This window comes from Ictidomys tridecemlineatus, chromosome 8 (genome assembly GCF_052094955.1).
Source record: "Ictidomys tridecemlineatus isolate mIctTri1 chromosome 8, mIctTri1.hap1, whole genome shotgun sequence".
NCBI lineage: Eukaryota > Metazoa > Chordata > Mammalia > Rodentia > Sciuridae > Ictidomys > Ictidomys tridecemlineatus.
In genome coordinates this window covers 135,219,686-135,232,404 of record NC_135484.1, presented here as the reverse complement: position 1 = coordinate 135,232,404, position 12,719 = coordinate 135,219,686, and the positions used below count along the sequence as shown (strand labels likewise).

Here is a 12,719-nt window from a genome sequence, read left to right as displayed (position 1 = left end):
TTCCAGTATCAGATGCAGATCTTTAAAATGCTGTATGCATTTTGCAGTTTTGCTAGTATACACTTTAGTATACTCTTCTCAAAGTGTGCCAAATAAATATGGCAAAGCTTTGCTCTTCACCTTGGTTGGAGAAACAGAACTCACATTTCTGATCTTCCTGTCTGGCTGCTGAGGTCTCTACCTGGTGAAGGTGTTCCTGCACCTGCTGTCTGACAGGGTCACAGCGTGGGGGATGCTGTGGCAAGGCCTCACCATCTGGAAACTGGAACCATTAGGAATGTTAAGTGTTTTGTTCGTGATACTCATGATATGGATAACAGGGCATATGTCAATCATTAATAAAAGTACGATTGCCTGAGATTGCAGGAAAATTCCCAGAATGAGACTAAGGATACAATTGAGATATGCCATGAGGTGCATTTCAGTGTCTCTCAGGATACAAACAATGGTGTTATTCCTCAAGCCTAAGCAACAAGAAATATTTATCTCATGGTTAACAATTTACACTAGCCCCCCCCCAACCCCATCCTAAAGCCACGACATTTACAATAGCCTAGCTACATAAAAACAATTGCTGTGCCAACAGTACAAGGACCACCCTATGTAGCTTATGGTATCCCCTCGAGGACAAGAGGCTAATAAAAATACATTCCCCAACCAATAGACCCTCCTTTGCTTTATGCAGAAACTTATGATGAAAATGGAAAACACACAGTTGATATAAATGACAAATGGGTTGAGGTGTAAAGCCTGCCTTTAGTTAAAGATTACAAAGACATAAGAATGGTGTGCTTTGACCAAGGATCAAGGAAGTTCTTTTAGAAAGCAGTTGAATAGATTATATGAAAAAAGGAAATTACCTTGGAAATTAAAATAGAATATTGTAAAATCAACATAGATATATTTTAGAGGCACTTCAGAGGCTTTTAAATAATAGACTTTCACTACTTTAAGTGTATTTAGTTTAGAAGTAAGAAAGCTTACCAATAATCATAAGTATGCTTTAAAGTTAAAGGTTAATGAAATAATTATAGGTATGCTTTAAAGTTAGAAGTGAATAATAAGAGTCATGTAGACTAGTTGCATTGCCTAGCACCTAGTGATGGAAGTGAAAACCTAAAAGCTTAATCATGATTGACTAAGGTTACAGAAAAATATTTTGAACAATGTACTCAAAATCTTAGGTAATCAATGTATGTCAGAAAAGTTGTAATTCTTGAAAACAATGTAAATCAAAAAAGTTTCAGGCTTTGAAGTTATCCATTAACTACCTGAAAAAACACCTGTAAAACAGGTATAAAAATAAAGGTCCCTCCAGGGACAGGGAGATGTCTTCTAATTTGCAACCTGTCATCCGGACTCTTCTTCTTTCGCCAGATGCCACTCCTCCTTCAGGACCGCCCTGGACCCTCACTCCCCCCACCAGGGCTGGACCTGGGCATCTACCTAAGCACTCTGGGTGATTACACGAGCTGAGGGCCCCAGGGAATGATGGAACTAGCCCAGGGTTTTCCTGGAGCTCTCTCCATCTTTTATAGCAGTATTCTGTGAATGTTTGGATCAGTCATACAGTTGAATTGATCCCAGCTTTCCATTTAAGACAGACAGACAGATAAACCTCTTTATTTATTTATTTATTTTGAGCACTGTTAGGTCAACAGCAAAATTGAGAAGGTAGAAATTTCCCATATCCCTTTTGTCTCTCCCCCACTGCCAACATCCCCCACCCCAGAGTGGTATATCATTGTTAAAGTGGATGAACCCACATTTCATTGTCAGCCACAGTTCATAGCAGCTCTCTGTCTTTTTCGTTCTTGCTGGGAGGTTTTCTGGCCCACCAGAGCTTCCCTTCTTTTTCCAGTGGGATTAGCTTTCATATATGTTTTGAAATGTTTTGTTTCAAGGGATGTGGATGGGCTTCACACAAGTTCTATCACCATCTTGCAACAGAATGTTTCCACAAGGTTCGTAATTCCATAAATGTGAGCCTCTCCTCTTCCACACGGATCTCAGCACAGGGACTGCTCTACATACACTTTAAAAGTGTTGCAAACACAATATGTGTCCTTGTAACAAAGTCAAGAAATCCAGACTTCCAGAAAGAGTGAAATTTCCCTCTCCTTTCTCCCCCAGACACCCGAGTGTATGTTAAGATGTTAAGATATGTATTTGTAGAAACATCTACATCTGTATAAATATTTTACAATCCAGAAAGAGTGAAATTTCCCTCTCCTTTCTCCCCCAAACACCCGAGTGTATGTTAAGATGTTAAGATATGTATTTGTAGAAACATCTACATCTGTTTAAATATTTTACAAAATATAAAACTAGACTATTTTTAAAAAAGAGTTGGAAACAAAAACAAAAACAAACAAAAAAACAACCCCAGTAGCAAGGAGATTCCTTCTGACACAACCCTGAAATAGTTTTTATTTTCCACTGGCAACAAATGAGTTTACAAGAGAATGATTATCATCCACTGTGACGCTCAAAAAAAAAAAAAAAAAATTGAACATAAAGCCAATAGGAAAGAAAAAATAAAACATGCACATAACAACAACAACAACAACAAAAAGACAGGCTATATACATTTGTACTAAAGGAGGAGAAAATGTAACACCAACAAAATGCCCCCATTTAAGCCTCTTGGTTTGAAAACTTTTTAAATAAAAATTAAAATATGTATGTACATAAACACATGTATTCATATATGTATACATTCATATACACAAAACATATAAATAAGTATATATACATATGAATGCACATGCACATAGCCTCAGGAAGACTGCAATTTATTTTGCAGTCTTTTTTTTTTTTTTTTTGCAGCTCCTTGTTAGAATCTGTTTCCCTCATTTCTTTGTAAGCTCTGAGACTCCAAGAGAACCGGTGGCTAGGGTGCTTTTGTTAGGCAGTGACTTCCCTGTGCCCCAAACAGTGACTGACACAGTAAATGACTGACTGAATGAATCTTACTGATCAAAGGCTTCTAGGGTCTTTTTTTTTTAAATTTGTTAAATTTAATGTAGCATGTCTAAAATCTTATAATTGTCGGCCTCTGAGATAGTGCTATGGTGGTCTTCCTTCATTCCAGCTTTGTTTGCATGGTCTTAATTCATTAGTTACTTGCTTCTCTTTGGGTTTCACAATGATATACAACTTTTAATTTGTTAGAACACAAACATAAAAGACTTTTTTTAGTAATACTAAATGTGACATAATGATAGATGCCAAATGTTTCTTAAAGATATTGTAAAATAATTATTGCAATTTTCTATTCTGGGTGTTAAGGACAGAACCATTCTTTAGTTCTAAAATACAGGAACAATTTGGTCCAGAAAATAGTCTATCTTGTATTAATTTATACATTGTCCATGTCAGGTCCAATCTTTCATTTTATTACAAGGATATGGGAAAAGAATCTAAAATAATGCAATCTATCTAAAATTAGAATAAGAGCTGATGGGCTTGCCAAAAAGAAATTGTGTATTAGGATTTTTTTAAGAAATTGCAAAAACAATTTTGAGAGAGAGCTTCGAATTACTAAGAATATTTTCTGAAAACCAACAGCATATATAGTTACATAAAATAATAGAAATTTGCCCACTGCAGTGGCATACGCCTGTAATCCCAGCAGTTCCAGAGACTGAGGAAGGAGTATGGAAAGTTCAAAGCCAGCTTCAGAGGAACTTAGCCAGTCCCTGACTCCAAAAAAAAAAAAAAAAAGAGGGGGTGGTGGTTGAATGTGGTTCAATGATTGAGCGCCCCCTGGGTTCAATCCCTGGTACTACTACTTCTACTGCTACTAATTTCACCAGAAATGTATTCTTTTAGCTCATCATTTGTTTGGTACTGGGGATTGAACCCAGAGGTTCTTTACCACGGATCTACAACCCCAGCCCTTTTTATTTTTTTTATTTTGAGTCATGGTCTTACTAAGTTGTTGAGGCTGGCTGGCTTTAGACTTGCAATCTTCCTACCTCAGCCTCCCAAATTGGTGGGATTAAAGGCATGTATCCCCATGCCCCACTAGCTCATAAGATTTTTTAAAAGCAGGGATATTCATATAATTCAAAATTTATATATAACAGTTATTTTAATACAATTTTTATTTTGAAATAATTTTGGATTCCTCAAAAAATTGGAAGAATAATTCAGGGAGTCCTCTTATTCTCCCAGTACAGTTTCCCCTGATGGTCATCTTATATGATACATTTGCCAAACCGAAGATGCTAACATTTATTTCTTGCTATTGACTAAATGTCTGACTTCATTTGGACGTCACTAGTTTTTCCATGAGTGTCAGCATAAATCTTTTAAAAGTCATCAGCAGAAAAGAGGAATTTAATTTTTCAGTGAAAACACAAATGATATTCTTGAGAAGCTTCATGATTATCAGTAACATATCACTTTTACCTTTATATTATATAATACACCTGAGACATCAGGCCTTAGAGAAGACATTTCTTCACTAATTGATGTATATAAGTGTTAGAAATGACAATGAAAATGCAGTGACCTCAAGAATTATTAGTCATTCAACTGAATCACATAGTATTTCTGAAATGTAAAAAGATAAATCTTGGTCTGGGGATGTGGCTCAAGCGATAGCGCGCTTGCCTGGCATGCACGGGGTGCTAGGTTCGATCCTCAGCACCACATAAAATAAAGATGTTGTATTCACCGAAAACTAAAAAATAAATATTAAAAATTTCTCTCTCTTTCTTAAAAAAAAAGATAAGTCTAAAAAAAGTCACATAAAGAGAAAATTTGTTTATGTGATTAAAATAACATTTTAGGATTCCACCTTTTGGGTCCCCTTCTTCCTCCGGGGAGAAGTCTTTTCTGCTGTCCTCTAATAAAGCTTCTACTTTCCACTCTACACTTGCCTCAGCGTGCTTCTCTGGTGTTATACTTCAGCATTCAGGGAAGCAAGGACTTGTCACTGGTATATAGCAGTAACAAATTGGAGGTTCCCCACTGAGATCTACACCAAGGTAAGAGCCTCTGCACACACCCCACTTCTATCTGAGGTGCATCTTTCTTTCTGGAGGGTGATGTGGGAACCCGATGGCTGCTACTTAAACGCAGTAGTGCAGCTGCCACTCTTCAAGACTCAGGTGAGAGGTTTCCCGGCCTAGGCAGCTCTCAATCACCTGTTCCATATAGAGCAGGCATGTTGGGTTCTGCCAAAACCACTTCCCACTTTTCTGTCTGGGCCTGGAGAGCAATTGGTGTGAGTACACAGTGTCCCTAATCCCGATCTGCCTAGGATGCGTGGAAGTGGAGGAAGAAGTTTGAAACAACTGCAGAATTCTGGTCTGGGCTACACTCAGGTGTATTCCTAAGGTTCCTTTCTCTTGAACCCCCTCACGACAACCCTAAGGGGTATCTAAGGTGATCGGTAGATGAAAGGCAATGAGGGAAAGCCCCAATCACATTTGCCTCCATGTGAGCTGCGCAACACTCCCAAACCCACATCCATTCCCTCCTGGATGCTCCCCTTCCTTCGATGGGTCAGAAACGCTAGCAATTCAGGTTGTAGGACTAAGAAAGACATGGGATGATTAGTGAAAGGTGCCCAGGTTCCCCACATGTGCATAGGAACTTTCACTAGTCTGTTTTAAAACTTCCCATTACTGCTCCGATGTTTAGAATGTGCTGTGTTCTCTTTAAGCTGCTAGAGGGAGGCATTTTTAGAATCAACTCTTCCAGTAGTCTCTCTGATAGAAAGCGCTATATGCCTTATAACCTGTAGATATCCCTCACCCCCAAGAGATTCCTTTAGTCTAGGGAGTAAAAAGGCAACAAGAAGAGTGCACAATTCTCTTTTGCTGTGGATTTTTAGTGGCGGGGAGGAAAGCAGTAAGGCCCTTAAGTCTGAATCCTCCCAGGGTCTCTGGGACTCCAAAACTGCTTGCTCAATACCGCCCCCTTGCAGCTCAAAGAAGACAGAACGGTCCTGGCCCTCTTTCCTTACAGCAGTAAGGAGTTCCCAAAATTAGAGGGGGGAATGAAGCCAGATTTACAGATAGGTAGTTAGGTAAATCAGGTCTAATATCGAGTAAAATCAAGAATGGAGGCCATTATAGAAAATGGAGTCCAGGAAACCAGAGAAGCACTTGGGAAAATTGAAATGTTAATGTCCCCAAGGCCCCCCAGCCCATCCCAAGGAAATGATAATGAAGCAGCTCCCAGCAAACTTGGAGATGCTAATCCAAAGGCCTCCCCAGGCCCTCCCTGCCCAGATTACTCCTTCAGCTCACCTGTCCCCCACCTTTTGGGCCTTCCCACCTACATTCCATCACTGCAAGACAACAGAGAACAAAGGACAGGAATACAACAGGAATGCAGGAAAGCTGAAAGTAGACCTTAGCTATAAAAGAGGGAAGACCTCCCCCGTCCTTGGATTCCATCTTTTAGGTCCCCTTCTTCCTCTAGGGAGAAGTCTTTTCTGCTGACTTTAATAATGCTTCTACTTTCCACTCTAAAATAAATAAATACATAAATAAAAATAAAATAACATTTTACATTTTACCTGTATTGATATACTAGTATCTCCAAAGTACATTATTTCAAGACTCACTTACTTTAAAAAAAAATTAATGACACATTTGTTTCAAAGCATATTCTTTTGCAGTTTGAGACTGTTCTAGACCTGATTATTAACTGTTAACAACATCTGTAAATGTTGTGCATCAATAATGTGACAATAGCTACAGGTCAGAAAATGCACTGTTTGAAAGAAGCCTGTATGTTACAAGAGTTGAATCTAATATTTTATTATCTACAGTTGTATTTACCATTCTCTTCAATTTCACATGTTTTACTAAATAATCTGAACATCTTTTCTGTAAAATAGTAATGTTACCGCTGTTGACCGGTGACGAGTTCTTGTTCCCCGATGTTGAAGAATAACACCAAAGAAGCACACCGAGGCAAGGTCAGAGTAGAAATTAGAAATTTATTAAAGGACAGCAGAAAAGACTTCTCCTGGAGGAAGAAGGGGACCCAGAAGGTGGAATCCGTGGAAGTGCGTTGTTTCCCCTTTTTATAGTTCTTTCAGTGATGGAATGTAGGTTGGAAGGCCTGAGGGGTGGGACACAGGTGGGCCAAAGAAGTAGTCTGAGCAGGAAGGACTTCATTATCACTTCTTTGTGATGGGCTATCTTCAAATATGCTGGGGGCTATTCATTAATACTTCTTCCAGGTGGACTTTGGCCTAGGGCCTTTTCAGGACTTCATTAACATTCTATGAGTTGTCCTGTGTTTTCCCTGAGTCATTCCCAGCATGGCCTCCATTTTAGATTTCACTCGGTATTAGACCCGATTTACCTAACTACACTGACTACCTAACTTTAAATCTGGCTTCAGTAAGGCCATGAGAACTTACATTTATGTAATATCTAGTATATATGAAAATTGGACACCACACACACACACACACACACACACACACACACACACACACATACACAAAGGCAGATTATGTACTGCATGAGAAACCAATGCTCAGTTTAAGTATTCAAAATGTTCAGAATCATGTGATTAAGTCATGTCAGTCCTATTAGAAACCTGGCTGATAAGCAAATTAATTAAAGTTGGTACAAAGCCATATTATTGTTGTGGTTTAGATATGAAGTGTCCCCCAAAGGCTTACTTGGAAGACAATGCATGACTTTTCAGAGGGTTATAAGAGATGTAACCTAATCTTTGGATTAATTAACTGAGTGGTAACGGTAGGCAGATATGCAGTATGTAGAGGAAGTATATCACAAGCACATGACTTTGGCGTTTATATTTTGTCCCTGGTGAGCAGAACTGTCTCTCTCTGATTCCTGTTTGCCTTGTACTGATCTGTTTCTCTCCACCACATCCTTCTCTGTGATGTTCTGCTTCACTCAGGGCCCAGAGCTTTGGAGTCAGCCAAAGTGGACTGAACCTCTGAAACTGTGCAAACTAAAATAAACTGATTATAAGACAAAAGAGAATATTAAAAACAGCAAGAGAGATGTAATACTTGATACACCAGGGATCCTCAAAAAAACCCATATGTTTATGGCCAATTGACTTTTTATAAATAACAATGCCATTCATTGGGGGAAAGAACAGTTTTTCAATGTATCATGCTGGAACAACTGGATTTCCACACCCAAGAGTAAGGTTGGACCCTACTTCATACTCTATAAAAAAAATAAGACAAACCAATGACCTAAATATAAGGGTTAAAAAACATAAAACTCTAAGAAGAAACCTTAGGAGTTTCTTGAAACTCATCACCTTGAGTTTGGCAATGGGTTCTTAGATATGAACAGAAAGTCCAAGTAGAACAACAACAAAAAAATTTGATAAATTGGATTTAATTAAAATTAAACACTTATATGAGTCAAAGGCTATTGATATAGTTTGAATTTTAAATGCCCCACCAAAACCCATGTGTAAAAGGCTTGGTCCTCAGAACAGTGCTACTAGGAGATGGTAGAAGATTAAGAGGTGTGACCAATGGAGAATGTTCAGGTCACTGAGGGTGTACCACAGAAAGGGACTGAGGGATCCCAGTCTCTTATCATTGCTCTTCACTTATCAGCCACAAGGTGAACAGTTTTGCTCTACCACACATTTCCACCATGATGTGCTTACTCACCCAAAGCAACAGGTCAACTAATTATGGACTAAAACCTCTAAATAAAACTCTTAGCCAAAATCAAACTTTCCTTTTTGTAAATTGGTAATATCCAGAATACATAAGGAAGTCCTACAAATGAACAACTTATAGACAACCAACCCGATTCAACAATGAGCCAGGGACTTGAATAGATATTTCTCCAAAGAAGGAATATGAATAGTCAATAAACACAAGAAAAGATATTCAATATCATTAGTTATTAGGAAAGTGTAAATCAAAAACACAATGAGGGGTTGAGGATGCAGCTCAGTGGTAGAATCCAGGCATGAGGCTCTGGATTCAATCCCCAGCACTAAACAACAAAAACAAAAATACAACCATAATGAGATACCTCTTCTCTCACCTTTTAGGATGGCTATATTTGGAAAAAAGAGGAACGTAAAATTGTTGATGAAGATGCGGAAAAATCAGAACCCTTGTATACTGCTGGCGGAAACCTAAAGTGGTGTAGTCACTCATTGCTCCTCAAAAAGCTATATGCTGGATTAACCATATGACCCTATTCTACTCTTATTTATATACCCCAAAGGCCCAAACACAGAGACTCAACCAGATACTTGTATAAAAATTATCTTTGAAGCACTATTCACAATACTCAAACAACCTAAGTGTCTGTCAACGGATGAATGGATAAATAAAATGTGGTATGCGCTTTTTATATTATTCATCCAGAGAAAAGAATGAAGCTCTGGTATATGCTACAACATGGGTGAAGCCTGACAACACGGTTTTCAAGGGAAGTAAGCTAAGTGAAAAGAACCCCTATTATATGAAATATATAGAATAGACAAATTTATTAAGTTTCCAGTGGATGGGTGCTGCGCCCCTCCCCTGACTCAGGCAATGGCAGGCCCTACTGAGGTGGATGGTGCAAGGAGTCCATCCTCTGGAGGAGCGCAGTATGCTTCTAGGAATGGGCTGGTTTGTTTTTGTATTCTTTTAATAAGTATAGTTGCGACTTCTCATATGACCATTAAGTATGAAGAAAAAAAACGTGACTTTCCCAATTAATGCACCTACTTCTAAAGAATAAATCTGTTTAATCTAAATGCAATGATTCAGCTGTGAAACGTGAATTGTTAATGTTTAATGAGAAACTCCCTGTAGGAAAAACAGTCAAGGAAGTTTTTGAGAAATTAAATTAAATCTAGAGAAGAAGAATTAATATTAAGAAGTCAGATTAGTGCTTAGTACTAGGCAACTTGTTCTTGTTCCTGTGCACAATGGTTTGGTGCTCTTACTCTTGTTTGATTAAAATTAGTAGCCTCTCTTTTCAAGTGAACCACTTGCCATAACCGCGGCACCGGTTCTAGTCAGTACGTCAAGAAAGAATAGTCAAGGTATAGGCCAATAGTCTGGGACATTTCTAACTATTATTAAAAGCTAACTAAGCAGAAACAGCTCAAAGCAAAAAAGAACTGAAAGTAAAAATGCTTGCTTATGCATAAGCCAAGATACATTCTTCTTATCTAATTGTAGCTACATAATATTTTGTTTCTTTGAATAATGATTCCTGTTTTGTAACCACAAAATACTGTGAGCCTGCCAAAACCCAAAGTATATATGATTAACTTCACAAGTAAAGATTGGGACTCAGCACCTTCACTTTTGTGTCTGTGTTGTTTCTTCACCCCCTTTCGGTGACTCCTCACCATCCATTTGTCTCCTGAGACCCCCTGCCAGAGCTGGACTCCTACAGATGGGAGGGGGGAGAGTGAGAAGTTATTGTTAAATAGTGTGTTAGTGTTCTATCACTGTGACAAAATACCTGAGATAAATCAACTTGAAGAAGGAAATGTTTATTTTGGCTCATGGTTTCAGAAGTCTCAGTCCACAGTTGATTGGCTTTCTTACTTTTGGGCCTATGTCAAGGCAGCATATCATGGCAGTGAGCAGGAGGGGGAGTGGCTGTTCACCTCACTGAAGTGGAGAAACAGAGAGAGAGGAAGGAGATGGGATCAGGGTACTAATATCCCTTCAAGGGCACGCCTCCAATACCTAACTTCCTTCACCTAGACCCAATCTCCTAAAGACTCTACCACCTCCCAGTACACCATGGGCTGGGGACTAAGCCTTCAACATATGTGCCTTTGGAGAACATTCAAGATCCCAACGATAGCAAATGGAAACACAGTTTTTGTTAGGTGTGATGGAAAGTTTTTGGAAATAAATGGCCATAATGGTTGTACAATACTGTGCACATAATCAGTGCCACTGAATTGCACACTTTAAAACGGTAAATGGCAAATAACATTGCGCACACACAGAGACACACACACACACACACACATACAAATGCTATTAAAAAAAAAAAAAAGTTTCCCAAAGGAAAGTGGATGCTGTTAACAGGAGGGCAAGAGCTATTATAAAATGAAATCCAAAATTACCAGCTCTTTGATAGCTTAGCTAAATTGCTTTGGCTTAAGGTAGTTTTACTATGTTCCATTTTATTCTTAAATAAAATATGGGGAGTTGAGAAGAGGAAATGTATAATTGGATTATCAGCCTCCTTGCCTAAAATACCTAATCCTATTTTTGCATTTCTTCAACTTAAAGATGAAATGAAAAAATGGAAATCTTCAAGCCCCTAGAGGTGATGCTTGTCATTGATGCTAACTCTAATCTCATTTTGAGAGCATAGACATCCTCTTAAAACTCAGAATACAAAAAGGTCACATCTCACATGTTGGCAATAATTGCAACGATACCAGATTAGCAGGAAGTTATTTTCTTTCCTTTTTAAAATGGCCTTCTACTAAATTGTCCTAGCATCAGCCACCATTCAATTTACAAAGTTCAGAAAACCCAAGGATTGTAGGCATTCCAGCTTCCAGTCCCAAGCAGAAAGCGGCTTGCTCAGTCCACATCTGTGATTCCTCCTTTCTACCACAAGGTGGCAGTGCTGTACCACAGTCATGCATGAGCAAGGACCGGGTACTAAAGCTCCCTACACTTGCTTTTCTATTCCAAAATGAAGATGACCTCTAGGATTTGGGCTCACAAGACAAGGATGTCCGGTTTTCTGGCTGGCGAGCACAGAGTTATGAGGGCATCTCAGGCCATATTCCCACCTCTGAATACCAGGAATTCACAGCAGCAGCACAAGACCAACCTGACTCAACACTGTGAGGTGCCACTGTAGGTAAAAAGTCAAAAGAAATCTAAAACCCAAAACCTTAAATCTAAGCAGGAAAGAACCAAGAACTGACATGGAGTACAATCAACAGCAAGTTTCACTAGGGACATTATAAATGCAGGCACAAGCTTCTCTGCTCTAAGCATGAATAGACCATCCCAGGACACCAAAAAACAAGCTTGGAGAGGGCCAGGGCCCTTGGGAGGGGCCACAATGGCAGGTGGGCTACCAAATAAGGTGGCACCAGAAAAAGGCTGAAAAAAGTGACAATTAACCCAAACTGCTCACCAGTACCCTCTAAACTCCCTCCCACCAACTAATAGGCTCTTTCCACTTTCTTGGGGGTGTCCTTTAGCCCTAAATGTAATTGTGTCAATTAAATTTCTTTTTCTTTTTTTTTTTAACCCATACACCTTTTATCTAGCTTTCCCCAACACCTAGCAAAACTACCCCACCCACCAAAACAGACAATCCACACAGATACAGCCAGAGAGATCATTTACATCACCGCAGATCCTTCTTATAGCCACAGCCACTTCCCAGCCACTTCCCTCCCTAACTCCTGGCAACCACTAATCTGCTCTTCATTTATATAATTCGACCTTTCAAGAAATGGAATCATACAGTACGTAACCTTTTGGGATTGGCTTTTTTCTCTCAGTGTAATTCCATGGAGATTCAAGCCGAGTGGATCCACAGCTCATTCCTTTTTACTGCTAAGCAGCATGTTACAGATCCTCCTTTGTTTTAACCTGGATACACACCAGTCTTGTGGGAGAAGGGCTCCTCCACTGCTCGGTGGAGCACCGCCTCCAAGTCCAGCCTCCGACAGCGCAGAGCCAAGGCGCGCCTCCAATTACCAGAGGGGCGGGGCGGCGTGCAGGGTGGTGCTTGTTT

The 12,719-nt window shown here is 39.3% G+C and overlaps 1 long non-coding RNA gene across 1 annotated transcript; it reads right to left on the bottom strand.

Annotated features, from left to right (window-relative positions):
* Positions 1 to 6,944: 6,944 nt before the first annotated feature.
* On the bottom strand, positions 6,945 to 12,686 carry LOC144366315 (uncharacterized). The gene is made up of 2 exons (XR_013425332.1): positions 12,457 to 12,686; positions 6,945 to 10,606 (listed from the first exon to the last, which is right to left on the bottom strand). It is a non-coding gene; the product is annotated as an uncharacterized LOC144366315 (long non-coding RNA).
* Positions 12,687 to 12,719: the final 33 nt, after the last annotated feature.